General features: G+C 45.1%; 1 pseudogene across 1 annotated transcript in view; it reads left to right on the plus strand.

Moving 5' to 3' along the window:
- Window positions 1-934: 934 nt before the first annotated feature.
- The window catches only part of LOC144100911 (cytochrome P450 3A41-like), a 32,501-nt pseudogene continuing 8,049 nt past the window's right edge, over window positions 935-25,386 (plus strand). The window contains exons 1-8 of the transcript XR_013307890.1: window positions 935-1,213; window positions 12,745-12,841; window positions 15,487-15,539; window positions 15,615-15,711; window positions 16,331-16,456; window positions 18,087-18,324; window positions 20,042-20,172; window positions 24,377-24,485. The product of XR_013307890.1 is annotated as a cytochrome P450 3A41-like (transcript). The remainder of the gene's footprint in view (window positions 1,214-12,744; window positions 12,842-15,486; window positions 15,540-15,614; window positions 15,712-16,330; window positions 16,457-18,086; window positions 18,325-20,041; window positions 20,173-24,376; window positions 24,486-25,386) is intronic.

Genomic DNA, 25,386 nt, shown 5'->3' on the forward strand with positions numbered 1-25,386 from the left:
TACGACATATATCAATTTAAACTATTCGTAATCGTTTGCAGGACGCCTCTCTTTACATGAAACTTATTTTTGTAATGCTTTCGCATTAATAACTCTGTCATAGAAGGGGGCGGCAGAAGGTTAGATGGGCGGATGAGATTAAGAAGTTTGCAGGCAAAGGGTGGATGCAGCTGGCAAAGGATAGGGTTAATTGGAGAGACATGGGAGAGGCCTTTGCCCTGCAGTGGGTGTAGTAGAGCTGATGATGATGATGATGATGATGATGATGATGTTTCTCATGCACGTTATGCGTCAGCCCGCCACAGCAGACGACACTGATGAAACGTTTATTTCTCACAATTCCAAAACGGGAGCTCATAAAATCTACTGTTTCAAGGTTTAACAATTTTTTCCAAATAATATTTTCACTGAAAAGTGTGTCTAATAAATGCAAACAATTGGTTTCGGCGGGCAGCTATATCTGCCGGCACGAAGAAAAAGCCCTCTATCACCGTGGGCAGATTCGTTGACCGTTTAGAGCTATCTGTATTTCTGCTCATTTATGGCAATTTACAGCAAGCATATTTTGTTACATGGTATTTTTAATGTAAAACAACGTCGTCTTGCAACATTTTTTGCGAACATTTCTATTTCTGCAGTCGTAGTTATTTTTCTAGAGAACACTAGCCAAGCCAAGTAAGAAATGTCGCCTTTCCGACATTCCCGTGGTGTATGAAATGATCTCTAAGAAACTAGCGTAGACGGTGGCACCAGTCTTTCCTCTAGGTAATATTTACAGAAACCATGACTTCCCACCAAACGCAACTGTTAGTTTTTAACAAACACACCTATCAAAAGCTTTTCGCAATAGTCTCCCTGAATTTCCGTTATCAACAGAACTGTTTTCTCGGCTGCCAAGCGGAGAGCCGCTTATCGCTGCCCGTGAGGATAAAAATACAACCGGCGTCGCCTCGCGCCGCGTAGGGCGGATGTTGCTTCAGGCAGTCGATGATCGCCACGTGCGGGGAAAGCAGTTTCCTCGGTGCAACACGACGCGCTGTGGAAAAGCGCTGCCAGCAGCGGCAGCTTTTCCTTACCATTCTGTTTTGTTCCGTTCCGCTAGAAACAAACATTGCTCTCTGTCAATTATGGATACTCCACCCCTGGCTTCCTACGCAACGGCAGCGGCAGTCCTTTTCAGTGTCGCTGCGGTCACCTTGGCCTGGCTTCTCAGGTGAGTGAGTGAGAGAGTCAAATTCACGCGCTAACCTGCCTAGATTCGTGGAAGCTATTTGAACACTTTAGGGTAACCTCCAGCTGGTCTAATGGCGTGTTCGAATCGGCGATCTGAAGCAAAGCTCTGAATCCGCGAAGTAGCACAGAATATGCCTCGGCCGTTACGGGCTTGGAATCTGAATCAAAAGCACCCGTTGTAGCAAGCTTTGCGGTTCGCGAAGCCAGAAAACGTGCTCTGCATCAGCGACTGGAATACAGCATTGTACTTAGCACGGTTGGTTAGGGGAAGTAAGTGTGGAGAGATCGCTCTAGCCCTGTCCGCTTGCTGTATCGCTGCTTTTGGCTAAAACAGCCAACTAGCCAAAAGTCGGTCTCTCATTTTAATGCCACAGTTAACTTCCTTGTTAGCTCGATGCGGCCGACGTTGAAATTTTAATGACATGACTTTATGCGACCAGCTTTATGTAGAATGCAATAAATTATAATCAACTCAATGCATGACTACCTTTTAGTGTTGTAAAAATAGTAGGTTCCAAATTACAAGGCTCTACGAGTGCCTCCTGTTAGTAAAGACAAAATCAAACACATGTGAGCCGCATGACAGTCTAAAAGTGACAAATAACTAATTTACTCACAATATATTATGTGGAAAATAATTTATTTCATATAATGTATTATTAAGCATCCAATATTAAATCAAACGGTCTTTTTCTAACCATTTGTGGATGACGGTTGCTTGTCCCAAGTGATGGTTATGTTCGAACTAATTAAGGGTATAACGATAGCGAGGGTTCACTTGCCACAGTTATTCTTTGTCAAGGGTAAACGTATATTAGCAAGTTACACCAAAGGACTCAATTTTGCTGGAAGGCTGAGGGCTTCTTCATTTGTAATGTAGAACGCCGCATTCGGTCTATTAAGCAAACCTTATGCGGCTGCTGCCTTCGCGTTAAAAAAAGAGCCACGCCCCCTCTACGTAGCCCAGTTGGGTCCGACTAAAGTACCCAGGTCGACTTCCCCCTAAGTAGCAACAAGTCGTTCGCTATCGACTTTCTTGATAACTTGCTCTATCTGAAGGTCATATTCTGCATCACCTCAATGTTTTGGTGTGAACGGGAGCCTCTGCCACGTCATGTCTGCGATTTATTCTTGTACAGAATCCCAAAAACAGAGTAGTTCCAAAAAGTATACCAGTAGACGACAAACTGCAAGAAGAACATGACGGGCGTGACCGTTTTCGCTACTTAAGCAACATGAAAGCTTTCACTACTTGTGGTGCCTTCTAAAGTCTCGATGCGAAACTTAATTCGCACTACAAATGTTACCTACGTAGTTTTTTTTTTTCTTTTCACACGTTCAACAACCCGAGCGTTCGGTGGCGGTTTGCTGTCCAGTGCTGAGGTTGCATGAACAACAGCCGTTCTCATCGACCGACAATCCGCAAATCTCCACTGATGGTGCAATTTTCTCCATCCGGAAATTTAGAAGAGTTTTCAGGCGATTCCTACGTGAATACAACACCTGCAAAGATGCTTATAAACCTAATAAACTTCTCAATGTTCCTGCGCGCAAGCAACACAGTAAAAACATCGCGATTTCATACAGCTTCAGTGCATAGCGGTAGTTTTCGTGTGAGGAACTTTTCTCGAACGGCTACGTGATCTTTGACAACACTTCGTCAACTTCACTGCTTGTTGCAACCAAAAAATCGTTGTCAGCACACTCCTTAAAATTTTAAGGCAATTGCAATCTAATGCTTATATAAATCCTGTCAAATTCAGCTATGTGTTTCCAAATTCGAACGATCCGCAGTGCGCCTTCTGCGGTGAAGTGGCTGACTTATACCATATTGTCACGTAGTGGTGACGGCAGTCGAAGGAACGATGAAGAGGGACTAAAATTCTTCTAAAAGAAAACTGTTTATCGGGCTGACTTGCGCAAACAAATGACTGAATCACTCGGAGGAGGCGAAGCAACACGCGTGCTCGGCCATGCTCAATTTAAAGCTGATAGCGAACTTTCGAGATAAAGCGTGCTAAGTTACTAGAACATTCTAAAACAACGTAGAATCAGCTCTGCCTGGCAGCGATCAATAGAGATAAACCTAGTCGCGTCTTGCGTCGCAAACAAAGCGATAAAGCGGCGCGGCGGCACATTTGAAGAATGAACAAACACTGCAAAGATTCGCGGAATTACTCCCCTCTCAAAGGAGCATCGACACGGTGCATTAAAACATAATAATTCGACTATAAACAAATAACGCGGATCTTGCGAAAATAGAGCATGGAAATGTAGCGTCCTTTACCACGCATAATAGGGCTTCAGACGGACGACATGGACAACTTCTGGTCGTACGCGGCGTCGCTGGGAAGCAGTCATTGCGTCAGGGATGACTTCACAATACAGTTCCCCTAGTCGACGAAGAACCTTGTAAGGGCCGAAATAGCGGCGCAAAAGCTTTCACTCAATCCACGGCGGCGAATGGGCGTCCAAACCCAGACTTGGTCTCCTGGCTTGTATTCCGCGTTGCGTCTTCGTAGGTTGTAGCGTCTGGCGTCGGACCGCTGCTGATCTTTGATCCGTAATCGGGCAAGCCTTCGAGCTTCTGCGCGTTGAAGGTAGGCGGCAACATCGACGTTCTCTTCTTCTGTAACGATGGGCAGCATGGCGTCTAGCGTGGTCGTGGCCTCCCTGCCATGGACGAGCCTAAAAGGCGTCATCTGAGTGGTCTCGTGCACTGCGGTGTTGTAGGCGAAGACGACGTAAGGCAGGATGACATCCCAGGTTTTGTGTTCGGCATCGACATACATGGCGAGCATATCGGCGATGGTTTTGTTCAGGCGCTGGGTCAGTCCGTTGGTCTGCGGATGGTATGCAGTTGTCCTCCGGTGGCTGGTTTGGCTGTACCGCAGCATGGCTTGCGTTAGTTCCGCCGTGAATGCTGTTCCTCTGTCCGTGATGAGCACATCGGGGGCGCCGTGTCGAAGAAGAATGCACTCCACGAAAAATTTGGCGACTTCTGCTGCTAGTCCGTTCGGTAGGGCTTTCGCCTCGGCGTAGCGGGTCAGGTAGTCGGTCGCTATGATGATCCACTTATTTCCAGATGTTGACGTTGGAAAAGGGCCAAGAAAGTTCATGCCAATCTGCTAAAAGGACCTTGAGGGAGGTTCACTGGGGATCAGAAATCCTGCTGGTCGTGTGGGAGGAGTCTTTCGTCGCTGACAATGTCGGCAGGTTTTCACATAGTGTGCGACATCGGCAGACAGTCGGGGCCAGTAATACTTGTATTGAATGCGGCGGAGGGTGCGAGTAAACCCGAGATGTCCAGCTGTCGGCTCGTCGTGTGAAGCCTGTAGAACTTCGTGGAGACAAGTAGGTACAACAAGGAGGTAGGCTGCTTTGTTCGCTGTAAAGTTCTTCACAAGGACCTCATTCTGCACACAGAAGGAAGACAGTCCTCGCTTGAATGAAGCGGGGGGTGAAGAAACCTTGCCTTCCAGGTACTCGATGAGGCCTTTTAGGTCGGAGTCCGAGCGTTGCTGCTGAGCAAAAGAGCTGGGGCTGATGGGTCCCAGGAAGGCGTCCTCAACGTCGTCCGGCGGCGGTGCATCTACAGGGGCTCGTGAGAGGCAATCGGCGTCAGAGTGCTTGCGTCCGGACTTGTAAACGACGGTGACGTCAAACTCCTGGAGACGCAGACTCCATCGAGCAAGTCGGACAGAGGGGCCCTTCAAATTGGCAAGCCAGCAGAGCGCACGGTGATCGCTGACCAGCTTGAACGGTCGTCCGTACAGGTAGGGGCGGAATTTCGATCTAGCCCAGACGATGGCAAGGTACTCGTTCTCGGTTGTCGAATAGTTAGCCTCGGCCTTGGAAAGGGAACGGCTAGCGTATGCGATGACTAACTCCAGCCCGTCACTTTTTTGAACGAGGACGGCGCCTAGGCCCACGCTGCTTGCGTCGGTATGAACTTCAGTATCGGCGTTTTCATCAAAATGCGCAAGGATCGGTGGGGACTGTAAACGACGCTGAAGTTCTTTGAAGGCTTCTGCTTGCGGCGCCTCCCATTTAAATGGCACGTCTGCCTTAGTCAGTTCAGTCAGGGCCTCGACGATGCGCAAAAAGTTTTTCACAAATCGTCAGTAATATACGCACAATCCGAGGAATCTTGTAGTCAAGGGTCTGACGGAATCCCGTCTGGTCGGGATGGTACATGATACCAGTGAGTCGCAGGAATCTGCGCACTGCTTTCTTATCGGCCGGCGGTGGAAACTGTTCAATAGCAGCTGTTTTCTGCGGGTCTGGGCCTACTCCCTCCTTGCTAACGATGTGACCTAGAAACTGCAGCTCTTCGTAGGCAAAGTGGCACTTTTCTTTCAAGGTTAGGCCAGACGACTTGATGGCGTCTAGTACTGTTCGAAGTCTTATGAGGTGCTCTTCAAGGTTATAGGCGAAGACAACGACGTCATCTAAATATACCAAACAAATTTGCCACTTCAGGCCTGCCAGCATTGTATCCAGTACTCGCTGAAATGTCGCTGGTGCGGAACAGAGACCAAATGGCATCACCTTGAACTCAAAGGGCCCATCCGGAGTGATGAATGTTGTCTTCTCGCGATCTTTTTCGTCGACCTCAATTTGCCAGTAGCCGCTCTTGAGGTCCATCGATGACAAATACTTGGCGTTGCAGAGCCGGTCCAGTGTGTCGTCGATGCGGGGAAGGGGGTAGACATCCTTCTTTGTTATGTTGTTCAAGTGGCGGTAATCAACGTAGAATCGAATTGCGCCGTCTTTCTTTCTCACTACAACAACCGGTGTCGCCCATGGGCTATTTGAAGGCTGGATGACGTCGTCGCGAAGCATTTCTTCGACTTTGTCCCAGATGGCTTGTCGTTCTCGCAGTGACACACGGTAGGGGCTTGGGCGGAGAGGTCGGACGTGTTGGTCCGTTATAATGCGATGCTTGGCAATTGACGTCTGTCGCACCTTCGGCTATGTCGAAAAACACTCACTGTAGCTTTGAAGCAGATTGCGGATCTGGTGTTGTCTCTTCCGGTGCAGGGCTGGGTTGATGTCGAAAGTGGGCGAGTTCTCTTGGTCAGGCGAATCTTCTGCGGAGGGGTCGGAGAGGGCGAAGGAGTCTCGTACGTCAGATATTTCGTCGAATAAAGCAATAGTCGTTCCTCTGTTAATGTGCCGGTATTCTTCGCTGAAGTTAGCCAGCAGTACTTCGGCCTGGCCATTGCGGAAATGTGCGATGCCTCTTGCGATGTTGATTCCTCGGTCTAGAAGCAACTGCAGGTTCCCCTCGATGATGGCTTCAGCGTTAATGGCTTTTGTGGCGCCTACGATCACGATAACGCTTGAACGGAGTGGGACGCTCAATTCTTCCTCCAGGACACTCGGGGCAGCGTGATTTTCCCGAGTTTTCATCGAAGGGATGGCCTCGTCCGTCGAAAGCGTGATCAGCTTGGATCGCAGGTCGATGATCACCTGATGCTCATTAAGGAAATTCATGCCCAAGATAACTTCGCGGGAGCATTTCAGTAGCGCAACAAAGGTGTCAGTATAGTTATGTCCTTTGACAGTCACTCGCGCTGTGCATCGTCCTGATGGCTTAATGAGGTGGCCCCCTGCGGTGCGAATTTGTGGGCCGTCCCAAGCCGTTGTGACTTTTTTCAGCTGCGCAGCGAATGTTCCATTCATCACCGAGTAATCGGCTCCTGTGTAGACTAGAGCGGTAACTTTCCGGCCGTCGATAGTCACTTCTAAGTCGGAGGTCCTGGCTCTTGCATTGCATGTCGCTCTCGGCGTCGGGTCATGGCTTCGTGGCGTATGCGAGTTGCGGGTGGGGCGTGTGGTCGAATCTCTTCTGGGTGGCGGCATCGTTTTCAAGGCAGCCTGCGTCGTGGTCGGGGTTCTGATTGTGTGCGGCGTCGGTGAAGCGAGTGCCGGTTCTTCATGTGGAGTCGCGTGTGCAGCGTCATCATGGGGCGTGGTCGGTGGAGGATCTTCGGCGTTTCGCTCTTGAGCAACCTCACCTCCAGAGGTTGCTGCCTTTAGTTTCCCCTACGGGGGCTGGGAGACCTTCCTCGTACCGCGGCTGCGTATCTACGGCGTGGCGACGCAAAGCGCGAGGTTGACGGCGATGGTGAGCGCGAAAAGCGGTTCGGCGTGTACTCCTCTCGACGCAGGTACTCGTCGATTTCCTGCAGACGTTGGCCGAAGCGTGGTCGTGGGGCGTCAACGGCAAATCCTCGAAGACCGAAACGTCGGTACGGGCAGTGACGAAGAATATGGCCGGCCTCACTGCAATGGAAGCACAACGGCCGGTTGTCGGAAGTCCTCCAGGCGTCGCATTTCCTGGATCTTGAGCGTCGCTCATAGGCTAGGCAGCGGGGTAGGGAGCTGGCGTTCGGGAACAAGTTGTTCATGTAGGAGAGAACGCAGGGGTTTTCGTTGGGGTTGAGAAGTGCGTACTGCAGCGGCGTAGGTCATGTCCTGGGGTTCTGTGGCCGTCGGGGTGCCAAGTGCCTGTTGCACTTCTTCCCGTACCACGTCCACGAGAGTCGCTGCTTGCGGCTGTGGGAAGGATGGCAGTAATCGGCGTAGCTCCTCGCGGACGATTTCGCGGATAACTTCCCGCAAGCCGTCGCTGGTGGTGGCCGGCGTGTCCGAACGGATTGCGCTGGCAGAGGAAGGGCGATTGTACTGCCGAGCTCGGACGTCGAGGGTCTTCTCAATCGTGCAGGCTTCATGCATAAACTCCTCGACTGTTTTTGCCGGCTGGGGGACGAGGCTGCCAAAGAGTTGTTCTTTTACGCCGCGCATTAAAAACTGAACTTTCTTTTCCTCGGTCATCTCGGGGTCGGCGCGGCGAAATAGGCGCTTCATCTCTTCGACGTAACCGCGGACGGGCTCATTCGGAAGCTGGATCCTGGACTCGAAGAGTCGTTCGGCTCTTTCTTTCCTCACGACACTGGTGAATACTTTCAAGAGTTCATTCTTGAATAGCTCCCACGTCGCTAGGGAAGACTCGTGGTTTCCATACCGCGTGCGTGCTGAGCCATCCCATGAGAAAAATACGTGTCCAATTTTTGCCGCATCATCCCACTTATTGAATGATACCACGCGCTCAAATTGGTCTAACCATTCTTCGGGGTCTTCGCCTAGGGATCCATGAAAAGTTGGCGGCACCCGCGGCTGCTGCAGTATGATCGGTGTCGACATCTTCGGCGAGGGTCGGTGCTCGTAGCAGCGTCTTTTCGCTGTCTGGTGCAGTCCGGCAGGGTCCCGAACTCAGGCTCCTCTCCCTGGAGACATCGGCTGGCTCGCTGAGCTGCTGGCTCGTCCTCGGGTGCGATGCGCTGAGGGCTGGCATCATGACTTGAAGGGGGCGTCCGGAACATCGAAGGTAACCCAGCACCTCCACCAGATGTCGCGTAGTGGTGACGGCAGTCGTAGGAGCAATGAATACGGACAAAAGTTCTTCTAAAAGTGTTTACGGGGCTGACTTGCGCCCGCAATGGACTGAATCACTCGGCGGCGGCGATGCGACAAGCGTGCTCGGCGGTCGTCGAACAGAATTCCCGCCGCTGACGGCCGTGCTCAATTTAAAGCTGATAGCTAACTTTCGAGATAAAGCGTGCTAAGTTGCTAGAACATTCCGGAACAACGTAGAATCAGCTCTGCCTGGCTGCGATCAATCGAGATAAATCTAGTCGCGTCTTGAGTCGCAAAGAAAGCGATAAGGTGATGTGGCGGCAGATTTCAAGAATGAACAAACACTGAAATGATTCGCGGCAATACTGTATGGGCATGCCAGAAAAACCCAGCTATACAAAGAATCAGCAACCCAACAACTGAGGACTGGGAGGCGGCGCTGTCATGCTCACATTCGGAGGACCAACTTTCGCTGGTGAACCGGGCATGAGCGGCGGCAAAAGCCAATGGGACCCTGGAATGAGGGCCCACCCGAACATTCTACTGATTGAACGTTTTTTCTCTCTCCCTCTCTATCTCTCACCACAATCCCTCAAATAATTTTATGCAGGTTGGTCAAGATAGGTCTATGTAAATCGGTTAAACGAGCGTTCTCTAAAATATATAATCTGCGACCTAATTTTGGGGGTTGCGTATTCGTGAGGATTGCAATAAAGCTGTGATTGTCACGCCTTCGCATCATGGACAGTAAAAGCTGTGGAGTTGTGGCAAGTTTGCGCGCTTCGCTGTGTTATTTGGTTATTCACTCTCTTCACTAAGGACCCCGAAACGCTAAACAAGCCGCGGTGAAGAAGCATAGGCGCCGAAGGGCACCAATGTCGATGTGAATGTTCCTTCACTTATTCCCGTCCAGCTTCGGGAACTCCCGTTTGAAGCGCTCGCTCATCTTTTCTTTCCCGGCGAAACTGCGTCCAAGACGCTGAACTTCCTGGCAATGATGAAATTTTCAGCGCTGACGCCTTGTCGCTGCTTCATGTAAAGAGCACCAGCCTAAACTATGTGTCTCGCGTACTACTGGGGACTCCTATTCTCCCGCGAAGTTCTACATTCTTTATTTTTTTATTATGTTCTTTGTTTATCGCAGTCGGTACACGCGGCTTTATCACTTTGCTATACGCGATACGCGAGTACAGCGCTATGGAATGGTTATGATCATGGCTGGCAGCTTCTGCGCTGTTTGAGATGCTTGTCGAGGCAAAGGGCCTTATCTCAAAAATAGGTCGTTAACTTTGCTTTAAGCAAAGCATAGAGCGAGAGGCTTCCTTAAACAGTTGAACGTCGGGCGCACTTGCTGCATCCGCCAAGACCGAGTTGAATTTATTTCTTCGCATGTGCATGTTCGCTCAATAAAGTGAATTCTGCGCCATCCTTATTTTGTCGGACGTCTACGACAATGACTACCAACACTCCACTCGGGAAATAGTGTTCTTAGGAGAGCTGCGCAAGCTCAACATGCTTTCTAGCCATACCAGTTGATGTACGAGTAGCTAACGCATAAATGGTTATGTTTATAACAATACTTGCAGTATGGAACTCTATCGCCGTAAGAAAAAGCAGCAATGTATAATTTAAGCGACCGGATCACAGCATAAAATATGACTCGAAGGTTGAAAATTAGGTCGCGCCAAAATAAAATAAACGAAAATATGAAGCAAGAAAAACTTCTGGCATGAACGTGGCATCTGGTTATAAAACACGCAAGCGTATTTCTTGGCTGCGACACACCGCTAAATCCCTCACTGAAGGAGCCCAGTTTAGACCGAGAACTCTATTCGCATGCTATACTGCATCCCCCTCTACCAATATAGAGTAGACTTTATAGAGCACATACGAGCAGCATGAAATCTAAAGTCTGACGAAAACTCGTCTGGTCGGGTAGAAGATTCATGACTGAAGAAAAAGGAACGCCGACCAAAAGGTAGTTGTTTAAAACGAAGAAGTTTCGGCTTCCATACGGAAGCCTTGATCACTGGGCGGAAAGCCCAAAGCACAAAGCTTAAGTACGTCGCAGTAATCGCCCCAAGCATCTTGCGTACGTAGGCGGGAGATTGCCTGCGTTGTGGTTAAGGGTTTTGTCTGTAGTTTGGATTATCAGGGATTCCAGATATCGACGTGACAGCCAATTCTTTTCTCTTGCGATGACTGATGCTTCTTCCCGAGCTATATTGTGCGTCGCGGCTTCCACGTGTTCCGCAAGTGCATTAGATGCAATCTTTTTGTTCCTGACGTCGTTCAAGGCTTCCGTATGGAAGCCGAAACGTCTTCGTTTTAAACAACAACCTTTTGGTCGGCGTTCCTTTTTCTTCAGTCACGAGCAGCATTGTGTGCTCTGTAGTAAAGCATGTGTTTAAGCGCCTTTCTTGTCCCTGTTCCCGTACTGGACGTCCACTTTGGTCGAAGGCACAATAAACGGCACCTTCTCCACAGCGCCTCCGTCTTGGCCCAAGAGGCTGCTCCGGGAGCACACTTACCTGACCACCTCCTAAGGAGTGGTCTGCCTGGGTCACACGACTGTTCGAGGCGCGTTCTCGAGAGGTATGCACAAACGCCCTTGTGGTTCATGAACGCCTTCATCACACGACCCCTCAAGGCAGACTCTCGACAGGCCCCGCTGCATTCTCAGCTCGATAACCCTTGGCTACCGATAGGACCGCGGTACAGTCGCCTGTTCGTGCGCACGACCCCGAAGCTGTTTCCTTTATAGGAAGTCTCCCTTTATCCCTAATAAATATTAATGCAAAGTGTGCAAGCAAAAATAAAATTAAGAAATGTTTGTTTATGTCCTTCCTCCGCGAGGAGTACCGTAAAAGCTGCACTGACACCACTCGGCTAAAAGCGTGATTCAGCCGGTTGCCCCTCGGCTGCTCCTTTAGCCCTGCTCCCGTTTACCTGGCTTCTGTGAATGAACCTCCTTTCAACAAGCTACCCGCTCCTATACTTGCCCCTAATCTTAAGTCCCCTTCCTGAAGCTGCATTGCTAAACGGTGGCGATGAAGGTTAAGCGAATTCATTTTCTGCATACACGCAGTTTATTAATGCGAAAGCATTATATCGTAATGTCGGGTCAGAAAAAAGTGTCCGCAAACTCTGTCCGCACGATTACGCAGTTCTGTGAAAATAAATGTGCAAAAGTTTTATTGTGTTAAGTAGAGCTTGAGTCGGCCTCGAAATGGGAAAAGTTTGGTTGATGAATTTTAATTAGTTTATTAATGGAATTGAATTAATGAAAAAAGGCTGTGTATGAAGCAGGTTTTTAGTGACTGAGTCGAAGATGTAAAGCGATGTAAATGCGTGAAAAGGTTTGCTTAGTACAAAAATAAAAATAGAAAAATAAAAATTAAAATAAAATTAATATGAAATTAAAAATAAAAAAACATAAAATATTACAATATGTCTCACAGTAAAAAATTTTAAAGATTAGAAACTGGTAACTGGAGGGAGAAAGAGGGAAAAGAAAAGGCTTTCGCATTTCCATTCTTAAGCAGACTTAAGTGCAATGTAAATTTCTTTTAATATTTGTCGATTATTTTAGTTTGCCTACTTGTCCTGTCTGAAAGCGTAGAGGCAGGCGTAGGGAATGATGAAAGGAACAAGTCGGCAAACAACCACCGGAACGGGAAGCATGCGTGCCTGCTCCACGAAAGATAGTTGGGGGATCAAGAAGTTAAAATATCGAGAAAGTAGCACGCTACTAATGGCAGCCAGAATACGATATATATATATATATATATATATATATATATATATATATATATATATATATATATATATATATATATATATATATATATATATATATATATATATATATATATATATATATACAGGAAAACAAGGCACGTACACACGACTTGTAAACACAGGCAATCAACTCTTACAGTACTTTCTATTGACCACTGATATTAAAAATTCGTGCAGTCTCCTTTATGAAACATACAGGTTTCCCGTCCGGGATTTCTTGCTGGCCGTTAAACTAAGAAGTTTCCATAGCATGTCTTAAATTTCAACCTTTTTTCACGTCCGCAGATGGCGAAGGAAAACCTTCGACTTTTTCCGAGGAACTGGAATCTCGGGTCCTCCACCCAGCTTGATCTCGGGCAATTTCTACCACTTCTGGCACAAGGTACGGCAATGAGATGGTTTAAATAAGCGCTGGAATGTTTAAAAGATGTCAAGAAAACGGCGTGCTTACTAGAAGAGCGAAAACGTGATAAAAGAAGAAAAGGAGAATAACATAAGCTTTTTCAGCCCACGATCACATTTTCGCGGTGCTACTAAAGATGAACAAGCTCCAACTTGCCATCTTCCTGCATGAGTGAAGAAGTAGAGCTCTTCGCCATGAAAAAAGTTATGCGTGAGAAATCCCTCCCGGGTACATGCTCGTAAGCAGTGTTCTTTCCAGTTCAGTCCTTCTATCGGGTTCTCTGTATTCTATGAAGCCATGAAGCTTGTATGAACAGGAAGACTAGGTGAACAAATTTTTTTATTAGGCTATAAAATTTTATGCCTCTTTCCAAAACTTCCGATGCCTCCTTCCAAAATACGATGAACACTGTGCTCCCTTTACAAGTCGCAGAATGCGAAAAAGAGGCAAGAGTTAGCTTACGCGTTCATTATGCAGAAAGTCAATACTTACGCATAGAAACGAAGTAGTAATCAGTAGATTAATTTTCAAGGAAGCTACTGGTTATAAACACCCTCCAGAAGCTCTGGTCTTGGGACTCTTCCTGTTCTTCTCTTCATTAAGTCTTCTGAAAGTTGTTGCCATTAAGCTTCATGGTGAAGTCTGTGTTATTTACTTTGAAACAGAAAACAGCACTGATCAGCAGTTGCTAAATGATGCGTTCCAAACGTTGTTGTTTGGTGCCACGTATCGAAAGTGTCGATTAATTTAGAGCAAAATTATTTTTCCTGTCGATTACAAACGAGAAGAATAAACTGGAGTTTCGAAAGTGATCGTGCCTTTTTATGTCTGGATATCCAGGATTAGCGGGTAGACCAGTGGAGCGTGACAAAAGAGGTATACATAGAGCATTTCTCGCTTCATATCAAATTTCGCAAACTAGAGTTATCATTTCTTATTAAGTAGTGCATTTCCAATCATTTGCAAAAAGTCTACAAATAGTAGTACCTACAATTTGCGAGCGCTACATGAATGACATTGAAACATGAAAATTCATGAGCGTAAAGCAGTGAGGATATGAAAAACAGAACAGCAACAACAGTAAATGTTTTATACTTTTGTATCCCATTTCTACTGATCACTTCAGTCCTTTTACGAACATCGCGTTTTCTTCTTCTTTACTCGCTGTCTGTGCCCATGTACACGGCAATAGCTCAGGGAGTTTAAATAGCTAAGTGTTTTACCCGGGGTTAAGAACAGAGAATTTCAAATCTGGCGCATGATCCCGAAGTAAGTGCGGGTTGACAAATGACAGTCAATGGCGGAAGAACCAAGGGAAAAATCTCTTCGAGTAGATAAAAATTCAAAACTGCAATGAACGTTTCTCGCTTCTTTGTGTCCTTGACATGCGTTTGAAGAAATATTGCGCAGCTGTGGTTTCGGCCGCATAAGTTCTTAATGCGATTTCACTTCGACAAATTAAATGCTCGTGTTCTTTCTCATTCATGTGCCAAGTCACTTCTTAACTCTTATGAACAGGGGCGAGTTGCCGCCTCATTCTAAATGAAACAGTGCTAAATGAAATTTGCGTCGTCATATAAAATATGCACTCATACTACATCACACAGATTTTTATTTATTTCAAACTGGTTATACTCGCCTACTATTAACGGAAGAAACGCCACCTGTTTTTTCGATTTAATGCTATTCTCTGAAACTAAATGAAATTGACGTTCCATCATAACAACCTCCTGTACTCTACATCGACTGACTATACACCCGTTCTTCTCTGTTCATGTTGTTCGCCGGAAGACCGCGAATTTCAAAAATGCCTAAACTGTTTGAAATCAAACGGTGACTGTTGCGCGATCATAGCAACGGCTTTTATGGACATCACAATACGTTCGAGGTCTGTTAATTACTATTCTATTAACTGAAATCTGCTAATTAACTTCGTACCTGTTTAACTATAGCGCTTGGTTGCAATTAAAGAACTACAGCGCGCCCTGAAGGCCTTCATTATCAATTATTGGATGTGAAGAAATATATTTGCCTTTGGTGCAATGGGGCGGTAAATTTTAACTGTCGAGACGCATCAAAGGGCCTCGCGCAGGCCGCAAAAGCGTGCGTAGCCACGTCTACCTCTTCCCGTCAGACTCGAGCACGGCATCGCATCGCACCGCTTGAGCCTGAGGGAAAGAGCGAAAGGAGTGTGACGCGTCCGCTACGTCACTCTATGGGCGTGCCTACACATCCTCCGCAGCCACCGAGCGTTCCTTCGAAACATATGGACAGCTGCAATGCGTAGCGCCCTAGCGCCAAGGGTAATTACATTTGTTCACATCTAGTAATTGATGTTGACTTCCTCTATATCTCGCCGCAGTCTTCTAACTGCAAGCGGCATAGTGTTAAGATTAAATTAATTAGCAAAGTTTAGTTAATTGCTCTAGTGGTCAACTTTTATCGCACGCTTATAACGTCGGTCAATGCCGTCGCTATGATTGCGAAGGAATCATCATTTAATCTCAAAAAACCTCATTTTAAAAATGCCTTAAAGACTTCCCGCGAACACCATATTTGTCTTACAAGCTCAATGAACCGCAGTATGAACCGATGTGCTCAAGGTAGTTCCTTTCTCACCTCAGGACACCCTCGACACCATGGAAACCTGGCACAAGAAGTACGGCGACATCTACGGGTAAGCAAGCGTGCTTTCTACTAGGTCCATGAGCATTTCTGTCACCATCAACGTGTGCGCTTGGTGCCAATGCAGGATGTTCAATGGTGACGCCCCCTTTGTCATGGTGAAGGATATCGACCTCCTGAGGCGCGTCTTTGTCAGCGACTTCGCCCTGTTCACGGACAGGGGGGTGAGTACTCGCTCCCACTTTGTCCGTCCATTCGGAAGGTATCCTGCATGCTATCACACCAGCACCTGAAGGTTATCTTCCTCACGCCAGCAAAAGGAGTGAGGCAGGTAACATGCCTATCCTTTCATTATAATCTCTTCAGCTAATGACGAGAGTGGGGAACGGAACTTCATCTTTAGTCAGGTGGTTGTTATGGTTAGCGTGTTGTGCCAGCAGGCGTTGCCTCAAAAACTACGCTTCATCGTATGGAACAGAGTAGTACGCTAGCGAATTTGACGCTTTTAAAATATGCATACAGCTTTATTTTAATTAACATAGCACACTTCGCACTTCTGGCATTATTACAGGGAAGTAAGTTTCACAAGGAACAGTGTAAAGAGAACAAGTCAATGGCACAAGACGTAACACAAAAAGGTATCAAAAAGGCAATATAATCTGCTCGATAGAATGTATTGATACAAAGCTTTGCAGCATTTATTTAGAATGTTCGTCAACACTCTTCATTGGCAAAATTTGTATTGGCCAAAATTTGAAATATTCTGTTAGATAACATCTTGGCAGCAATAGGCTTCGAAACGCAGTATAAGCCTTTGGCTTGCATGACTCTTTTTTTTTTCAGACAGTCTGGAGGATGATGAATGAAAATCCAGCTTGTCGCAACTCCGTCACAATGACACGTGGCGAGAGCTGGAGGCCTGTACGAAAGTGCATCTCCCAAGCCTTCACGGCCAGCAAGCTGAGATCGGTACATGTTGTTGCAGCATGCGACTCCTGTTGTCGAGCTTTGAGAGCGGATCTAATAGTGCCCGTCCACATAGATAACAGGCAATCGCATTTTGGCAAGCTTAAACATATTAGTTCTAAGGGTGCGCAGAAATGAGAATCATACTTCTCAGTTTTCAGAAAAATATAACGTGCATATTCCTTATTAGGATTCCCTTGTTTAAGACTTAATTTGAGCATCTCATTTTTCTTAATTCATTCGTTACTCTTGTCCATAAGGAATGCTTTAAAAAACTCCCTTTAATATATCATCCGCATCTTCTAAAAAAATTTTTAGACCTCTTCAATTTTCATTTTAAGATAGCCGACTGTAACCACTCCGTAGCATGATTATTTTTGCCCTTTATATGGTGTTCCTGGGATAATCCTGGATAAAGCCTGAGAATCTGATTTCAGGGTTGCATTTTAAGAGTTGTGCTGAACTTCCTTCATGCTTTGTTCGGTTCCCTGTACATAAGCTTTATGCCTGGATTTTCGAGGGGTCCTTCAACGTTACGCAGTGGCTCACTGACTGTGGGGCGTTATACTTGTAACTTCAATGCCGAAATTAGTTTATTGTTCCTATGAACAAAGTTGAGCTTCAAGCCTTCTTTTGAAGCTATGGTTTCATTTTGTAATTTCATTACTTGACTTCTAACTGGAGCAAATGAGCAAGACAGGAAGCGAGATAACTAGAATGTACATATAATTTCGGCTGGTTTATAAATCTCTTTGTGCGTATTCGAGCGTTAAATTTACGCTGGTTCTATCAGTGCCTAATTATATGGTACCCGTATGGTCACTATTGCCTGCTAGGCCAAAAAATAGCATTCTGAGTAGTTAATCCAGTGTGTGCATAATCACCAAAGATTGAACAATTTCAATCTAGCGAATACTTACTGATTAAACCCCACATGAGCGCTGCCATAAGGTTACAAGGGAAAGCTACAGAGCTTTCTCAGAATATTTAACATGTGTGATACGTGAATCACGCATCACTACTTGTAGGAAACGGCTGTAGCCAATGGGAGATAAAGTTGGTTAGTCGCGTAACCTTGTCTCTATGAGATTACAAAGTTTTGCAGCTTCAACCAGGTGTAATACACAAAGTTGAGCATCATTTTCGAACAATTTGCGTTATCACTGCTATGTATTCTGAGGCCTCTTAACACGTAACCGCGAAACTAAGTCTCATTCATTGAATACATTATTCAGTTATTCATTTATACCTTAAAACGTTTTGATATTTAACGCTGCCTATGTGCGATTAAAATGTATATCCTTATGTATGAAGAGATATAACTTTTATAGTGAAGCGCATTTGCAAAATTTAATTTATAAGCACATTCAATGAGACAGGCTATATAGTTTCAAAATTTCATTCAGCATTCCGTGATTCATTTTGTGTGTTACTGCAAGCACCCCCCAAGGGCTTATCGCATGTGTATGGATTGTGCTTTAGAGGGGTTTAACATGCCAAAGCGACTCAGGCTGTAAGGGACGCCGTAGTGGAAGGCTCCGGAAATTTCGACCATCTGGGGTTCTTTAACGCGCACTGACAGCGCACAGCGCACGGGACTCCAGAATTTCGCCTCCATCAAAGTGTATGGTAGTTTGTTCCAGGCATGGTCGAGGCGGTGGACCACTTCCTGGCGCTCCTCGAAGAGGGTGGTTCGCATGAAGAGCAAATAGACATTTGTTCATACCTGAACGCCGTGACATTCGACATCGTGGCCAAGACAACGTTCGGAATGCACCTTGACGTCCAAGATAATCACAAGAACGCACTGTTCGAGCATGCCTCAGGCGTCGTTCCAGGTGTCAGTTCGACCTTCTTCCGCACTGTAGCACGTGAGTTCCCAACCAGCAAAGTAAAAGATGGGCATTGAAAAGGCAGACCGATAACTGCAGAGCAAGGGCAAAAAATTATGAGGCCACTTACGTCTGCTTACGTGCAGGAATGCGAAAGCATGGAACTTTCTAGAACGCGTGATTTTTTTTCCCCGGCGCCTGTAGGCATTACATTTTTTTCTGTTGTTTTTAAATTTTTGTTTAATTTTTGTTCATTCAGTTTCGTTTGACTTTTTATTTTTGTTTATTTTTATCTTTCTTTTCTGGTTCTTTTTTGTTTTCTTTTTCCATTTTTAATTTTTGTTTTAACTTTTCCTTATTTTATTTTTTTAATGTTTCGTTTAGTTTTTGTTAGTTTCTACCTTTTATTATTGTTTTTGTTTGTTTTTAATTAACATATAATGGCTAATTAATTAATAACTAATGACCTATCTCTTAGTAATTGCTCAGAGTATATGGGTTATAGCAATTATACCATTGATGACGTCATAGTGTGACAGATTTTGCGGACGGAAGGACAACGATGAGCTATTAAAGGCTTTCGCCTTAGAAGAATTCCGTTAGATGTGGTGTTCAACCTGAGCCTACCACATTGAGGTTATGCCCTGCCATTGCTTAGAGAGGAACAGGTGCCCACAAAAGTTGCGAGAACACGGAAGCCCAGAAAAAATCACAATTTCTTCTTGTCTGGGAGGCGCGGCCTAAATCTGAGGTGTTCGCAGCGCAGAAAGCGCGGGGCAGTGTAGAGTACACTTTTTAGTTTGTTGCTTTATACTCGGACTGCCAAACGAAAAAGCTACTCTGTGGTTTCCGATTTCCAAAAACTTTATGGCCACCTGTTCGTTATATAGAGCATTGTAAGATGGTGGTCGATAGGGATGGCCCAAGAACTTGTTTACAAGACTCCTGATTGAGAAAGGCACGCGCAATTCCAAATTTGTGGCCACCCTCGAATAAGCATTAATTCCCCGCTTTTCAGTTATTTCCAGTTTCATTTATTGAAAAGGAAGGCACATACGATTCATACTAGGAAGATTTTAAAGTAAAGAAAAAATACCAAGCCTCTAAGTAAAGTGACTTACGGTGCTCCAAGCTCAGAAGCACCCACAGTAATCGCTCCGTCACCGCTTGCAAGAGATTTGATGGCATGCTTAATTGATAGTATTGCCACACTGGACATATAAGCTAAGCATAGAAAGAGTCCTTCTGAAACCGCGACACCAGGTAGAGCCCTGAAGAACAACACTTCCGATAGATAGCTTTTTTTAATAATAATAATAATAATAATAATAATAATAATAATAATAATAATAATAATAATAATAATAATAATAATAATACTTTGTTTATTTTCAAAGAACTTGTGGCGGCTGCGGTGGTTGTGGTGGTGCGACTGGCAGGCCCTTGTAGAGCTCTAGGCGTGTTTCAACCAGTGACCGGGGCGAAGCCCATAATCCGCGAAACAGCACAATATCAGCCTCGACCAATAAGAACTGAAGATCTGGACCAGAATCGTCTATTCATTCGAACTTGCTTCTCGATCTCAGGAGTGAGGAAACATGCTCAGTATTTCCTATTTCAGGGACTAACTGTTGCGGCCAAGCAATTAATTCCAAAAGGGCGGAGTCCTGCTGTACATTTACTACTTCGTTGCTTACAATGTTACGTCGAAGTTTTATTTTGATCAGAAACTGAAATTCTTCGTGTCCAAACGCAGAGTTCTTCTCTGGCGTCAAGGGGCTTGTGCCGCTCATGCTGAAGTTGGACCGATGGTTCGGCTATGATGCATTTCAAGAATTGGCCAACTGCTGCAGACCTGCCGTGGAGGCACGACGAAGCAATCCAGAGGTCAGTAAGAAAGTCTCGAGAGTTAAAACCAATATCATAACACGTAACTAAAAAACTATGCATAATGCGAGTTATCTGACTTGATCTTATCTGGAAAAATTAATGTCCGCGGTAACAGCCGTCATATCTACCACAGCGGCAGCTCTGTGAACATTATGATAGTCTCCTCAAGGTGAAATGGACTTTCCACAAAAGAAATATGGCCACTAAGTCCAATCTAAGCGCTATCACACGGCTGTACATAAAATCTGCACAGTTCTCTAAAATCTAGGTTCTTGATGACGTAATTATCCCGGAAAAAAAATTAATTTTCTTTTCATTCACGAAAATGTAAGATAGCTGTGGAGTTCACCGCAATACTAAGGTATCAGGTAGGACTAGCTGGTGTAAGGTTGGCGTATTAAAAACAGCGGGACTACAGAAATAATGAGATTTAAAATAGAACTGCATTTAATTGATTTTTGCCCTGTTTTTTCTCGATCTAGGAGACATATGTATGCTTAGGAAATGGGAATTTATGGGGGGTAAAAAAAAGTGGAAAGGAAGAAATACGAAAGGAAAAACAAAAATGGGGGAACCAGGGGTACCAAGGAAGAAAATTAAGATATGTATCAAGCAAAAACATTTAGGAAAAACTAATTAAGAAGAAATAAAAACAAATGAATAGGAGACGCCTTTCATTTTATTAAAGCTTTTGCGCCTTCTCTCACCGTCCTTGTACTGGTACTGTTTTAATTATTTCACATCAGTAGCAACCTGCCTGCACACATGAGGACACTAATACTAATTCTTCGTCTTAGTATACTGTCAAACACTGCCATGGGTAGAAGTCCTGCTGTTTAACAAATTAACACCTGTCGCTTTGTTCTTGATCTTATTTTGTATGGGCTGCTCATTGTATTAAATATGAGGCAGACAGATAATGAGCACCCCTTGCTCATCCCTTGATGAAACGACAGTGCCTACTCCTCTGAGTTCGTACACTACGGACTAAACCCTCCAAACAAGATCTTTTTTTTTCTCCTCCTGAAACCAAAAAGATATCTCGGAAAAGACGGAACTGGCTGCGAATTGACCTTTTAACAAAGTTCGAATCGCTTATCGATCATTTGACGAAAGCGAAAGCCCTTGGTGACATTAGTGCAGGAGGGTGTTATCAGGCCGGGAGATCTTACCAAGGACCACTCCAATTGCTTCGACGCATGTGTCAATATAAATTTAAAAAAAAAACTCGTTGGACTGCGTCAATGGCCGCCGGTGAAGACATAATTCGTGGTGCACAAAAGGCTTCTTTCTTAGTCAAAGAGAATTTTGTTTTGAGATCTTTAGTACTTTCGAAAAAGCAGTCATTAGAAAGTTTACAATAAAAATTTACGAATATTTCTCTGACACAAGACCACTTATAATAAATTTAGTGGTTCCGGGTGTTCACGACAGCACTTCTGCCATTGGCGTCACGTCTTCATATGTTTATAACCTTTTGTCTCGGACTAAATAGTTTCTTTTTCACTTTTCTTCATGGTGTCTGACTTGCCACTGCGTTTTCCATTATTTCATTTTGTGAGAAACTGCCGTATGTGGGTATGGCGTAGTGCTTGTACAATATTAATAGCACGCTTTCTGCCAAATGGCAAGTACTGGTTTCTATTATTTTCTTCAAGTGCCAACTAATATAAATGTAAAGTTTTGTATCTTGTTTTTAATGTACCAAAATTCTATCGTGATAATCAGTCCCGAAGAGAAGATTTTGTCAGGAAAAATGTGATATCACTTTTCCTCAATCGCTGACATACTCCACTGGTACCCCAATTAGATAAATGGAACAACTTCTGCACGGAGCCAACAAGCAACTGTTCAAATTCTAGGAACAGAAAATTTCTCCAGAATGGTGTAAATCTTCATTAGCGAGAGATGGGCGGCCATTAGCCCTTTTTTCTTCTTCTTCCAGGAAAAGAATATAGTGCTCTTTTCTCGTTTCTTGAATGTTCTTTTCCGTCATTATTCTCCAAGCTTTTGAAAAAGGCTCCGGCTCTTGTGAACGTACGCGATGGGGCATAGTCTTCATCGGCGGCTATCCAAGCAGCAACAGATGAAAAGAGAAAAAGAAAGAGAGAGAGAAATGGGGAGAAAGAAACAGCGCAACGGACTTGTAAAATCAGAGGCTTTATTCAACAGAGTATATACTATGTAAAATAAAAATGCTCGGCGATAAATCCCCAAATTTCTTCCGCCATAAATTTGTGCATTAATATGTTATTTGATTTTGACTGTACGAGCCACCGGGCTCGAACCTGAAAATTTTCTTTCAGCGTTCTCAGTGCTCCCTGTGGGAGCGAATGTTGTTGTTGTTGCTGCCTCAAAAAAGATGGCACATACCCACGGTGGGGGATCGGCCAAGGTTTGGTGCAGATCCAAACAGGAAAAACTCATCCAGGTTTATCTCAAGTTGCTCATAAATATAGAGGAATCTGAGAGAAAAAAATCACGAATCATGAGAGATCTTGAGGAAACCGGAATGAAAATCCAAGAACCAAACTGGTGTGGGTTTAATAACTAAATATTAATGAATTAATCAGAAAGAAAGAAATTTTGAGAGGAAAGTAATGGCTTCGAGAATTTAACTCAAAAATTTTCCGGTTTCAATAATGTACTTGTGAAGAAGCTGACACACCTGCCTAATGGCATGCCCTTTGACGGTTGCACCGAAGGAGAGGAGGACGGGAAGAGTAAACTGCAACCCTAAATGAGTGAATATACTTGTCCATGCCTAACTTCGACATCCTTGTCTAGAAAAAGCGCTTTAATTGTACGACCGCTCTTCTCATTTTTACAGGACAGGTCTTTAGATGCCCTGAACTGCGCATAAGTGCGTATAGTTCTTGAAGTGTCTTTATTTTACAGAGCTGTTAGACCATTCTGTCCTAATATTTTTTTCTTAACTGAGTGGTGAAGAAGACAAAAAAGGCAGACTGAACTATGAGCGCTCCTAATGGCAACGTTCACTTTGTAATAGAGTTGATATGCTTAGGGATCCATTCTTGTTAGAAACACGAAAATATACTGTATAGACGTACTAATAAGGTTGAAATCGAACGCAAACGCCACCTAGCTGTAGTTACAACGTTCTTATTTGCCTTGTTACATTCGGCTCAGAGACCGGCAAGCCTACTTCACGCTCCTAGTCGGTCAAGCTTATTGCAGCCTCTCATGATTTCTGAGCAAGTCTGATTCAGAGGGCAGGAGCGATAGCCTAAAGGGGGTCCCCAGAGTGCCTGCACCCTGTATGCACGGCAGGGCGACTCAAATCTGTGCATAAACGTGTAAGTTTATCGCCACATGGCTAGTCTCGGGTACACGATAACGAGCAATTAGTCCGTTAATTGAAGTCTGTTCTACTTTAAAGGCATACTCAAAATGCGATGTGCTGCCGCGGTGGCTCAGTGGTCACGGCGCTCGGCTGCTGACCCGAAAGACGCGGGTTCGATCCCGGCCGCGGCAATCGCATTCTAGGCGAAGTTTTAGGGGCCCGTGTACTGTGCGATGTCAGGGCACGTTAAAGAACCCCAGATGGTAGAAATTTTCAGACCTCTTCCCTACGGCGTCCCTCATAGCATGAGTAGCTTTTGGGCGCACCCTGATAAACTAAACCAAACCAAAATACGATGGACAAAGGATACCGGCAATATATATATATATATTAATTAATCGGTTACTCCTTGACTGTGTGCCACCCTCCCGAATCAAAGCAGTCGTTATAGCTAATACTTGAATACGGCCTGGCCACAAGAGTCGACTGCCATCAAGGCTTACAAGGAACTTTTTTTTTTTTACAAATGGTTGGTTTCATTCCCTTGGTTCACAGATTGTGAATATGTTTCGCCTCCCTTCTATCTTCCCTTTTTAATCCGCTCATTCCTTTGCCCAGTGCAGGGTAGCCAACCGGGAGCCTTTCTGTTTAACCTCCCTGCCTTCCCCCCTCTCTTTCTCTCTCTCTCTCTCTGAATACGGCCTGGTAGTACTTACATGATAAATAAGCATGGCTCTCACTTCCCCCCCCCCTCATTTTTGGAGTGCCACCACTTAAGATTGACCGCATCCATAAACACGAATTCACTTATCAGTAGGTTTGACAGAAATTCATGTGACAAGAGCCATGCAGAGGTCTTGCTATATCACGGTTCCTGTTTTTTCAATTATCCCTCAGCTGAAGAGGCCAGATGTCCTTTAGAGTTTTGTAGAAACTGAGTTCGACAAGGGCCATTTAGGCATCGTCCAGTCTTTCTGCACAAAAGAAGAATGGGAGGAGTTTAAAGGTACTATTCATTACCTCATTTTCGCTACTCTAGAAGCCGCCTCTTGCCACCATATTTTCCTGATTTTTTGAAAAAAATATGCAGGTTGTAAACTGTGCAGATTTCGGAAAATCTACGATTGCTATTTGTAGGTCGAGGAAAAAAAACGCGTATCGGCAGCGCCACGAACACGAAGCCTGGTGGCCGCCATCAGACTTCATTATTTGTGCACGTGGCACCAACAGCGATGCTGAGATGGAATCTATGTTGTTGCTGCAATGGCTTAAGACCGACTACACCAGAACATTGATTTTGGTATTGCTGTTTCACGAGAAATGTGATTTAAGGCAGCAGAACCTGAAGGCACTCAATTCGGTGTCCACCTTTTAGCATGCGACTTCATGGTTTCCAGTCAAAGAACAATTCATAGCATTAAAGAATCCCACACGAGATATCACTGCTGGAACATTTTGTCCAATTTGGCTATTAGAAAGGATCTAAAGTAAACAAACACGATATCTTATTTCGCGCTAGCCAGTGTTGCGTGACACAAATATGACGGATGGGTGCATGGAGCAATGAAATAATAGTATTGTCCCATGGCAGTAAGCAAGCGGTGAACCAAACAGCACAGACACCAGGTAACAAAAAAAATGTCAGCCAATTTAGCGAGGTTAAGGAAAATACGAATTGGGTGCGCTAGCAATTCGGCTTCGGTTCTAGGCTTGGCTTGCAAACTCAAGCAGACTTCAGACAAAGATCGGCGAAATTGGACTGAAGTTCTGCCTTAAGTTTATGACGCGAAAGCGTTAATACTGAATTTAAGATTCTCTAGTTTACACTCATAGATCGCTAGAGAGTCCTCGTACCACTCCTGGCGCAGTAGTGCAGAGGTTAAGCGAAGCCCCACTGCTCTGGGATT

This window comes from Amblyomma americanum, chromosome 8, assembly GCF_052857255.1.
Source record: "Amblyomma americanum isolate KBUSLIRL-KWMA chromosome 8, ASM5285725v1, whole genome shotgun sequence".
Taxonomy (NCBI): Eukaryota; Metazoa; Arthropoda; class Arachnida; order Ixodida; family Ixodidae; genus Amblyomma; species Amblyomma americanum.